Below are 1,492 nucleotides of genomic sequence, written 5' to 3'. Positions count from 1 at the left end.
TTCTTTTCTTTTCTTTTCTTTTCTTTTCTTTTCTTTTCTTTTCTTTTTTCTTTTTTTTTTTAACTCAACACAAACTAGAGTTATCTGGGAAGAGAAACCTCAGTTAAGAAAAAAATATTTCCATCAGATTTCCTCTACAGACTTCCATCAGAAGTTCTGTAGAGCAGTTTCTTGCTTAACGATTCCTGTAGAGGAGCACAGCCCTCTCTGCAGCAATGCTATCTCTGGGTAGGGAGTTCCAATTTGTATAATAAAGCAGATTAAGCATGGCATGGAAAACAAGCCAGTTCCTCCAAGGCTTCTGTCTCAAGGTTCCTGCCTTTAGTTCCTGCCCTGATTTTCCTCAGTGATAGAGTAGAACCCGAGAGTCATAAGATGGAATAAACCCTTTCCTCCCCAAGCTGCTTTTGGTCATAGTGTTTTATCACAGCAGCAGAAACCCTAAATAAGACACAGCAATTGCTAGAGGAAAATACTAAAGTGTGCTTTTAACAAAGATTTCACATGCAGTTAACACTTTTCTTCAGTGAACATTTCATTAATTATTAACCCCCACGCTGCAACAAGTTTAATAAGGATTGAGTCCTGATATATTTGAATGGGGGTACGTGCACTCAAGAGATCCTCAGACTTATTCTTGTAGGAAAAGGCCACGTCACATGCTCCTTGCTCCTAGCTCTTAATTACACACAATTTCACTCATTTCTATAGTTTCCATTCCACCTTCTTCTATACAACCAGGAGTATATTAGTTCAGCTACTTGTAAGAACTACTGAGCTTGGGATCAATGTGATTGCTTAATGTAAACACCTGACAAAATTCAATTATTAATATATTGAATTATTAATGTTATTAATATGCCAAATTGATTAAGGTGCATCCCCAAATTTATTTGTTCATTTCAGTGGTGATTTTCTGGTTCCCAGTGAACTGTTAAAGCTTCATTCAAGGAAATAAAGTAGAGAAAACAGTCATTATTTCCTTCAGAACCTCTGGTAGGACACTTGATGGAGCATTCAAATACATACCTAAGTTGAAGTTACATCACGTACACATTAAAGGGTTTGGAAAGACATCTTTTATGATAATCAAAGCTGCCATTTCCTATTGACTTTTTTCTTTTTCTTCCAAGTAAAACCAACGAACAGTGCCCAGACCTGCTGGTTGAACATGGTTAAGTCCCAGCAAAAATATATGTAATGGTCTCTAGTCTTAAGGAGTTCCTTATGGTTGAGGACACAAATGAATACACCAGATACCACCACACCAGTCAAACACACAGGATTAAGATGTTTGTACCCCAAATAGTTCAGGATTTGAAATCTATGATGCTATTTGAAGTGTGGGGTGCTTTGGAAGGTGAATGGGTCCTGATGGTGGAACCCTCATTTGATGATGTGACCCTATTTCTATCACTTAGGTAACAAGGAGACTGCAATAGACCCAAAAGAGAGAACTTGCCAGAACCCAACTGTCCTGGCACTCTGATTT

This window comes from Psammomys obesus, unplaced genomic scaffold (assembly GCF_907164565.1).
Source record: "Psammomys obesus unplaced genomic scaffold, mPsaObe1.curated_primary_1811, whole genome shotgun sequence".
NCBI classification, from domain to species: Eukaryota; Metazoa; Chordata; class Mammalia; order Rodentia; family Muridae; genus Psammomys; species Psammomys obesus.
This window is presented reverse-complemented; position numbering follows the sequence as displayed.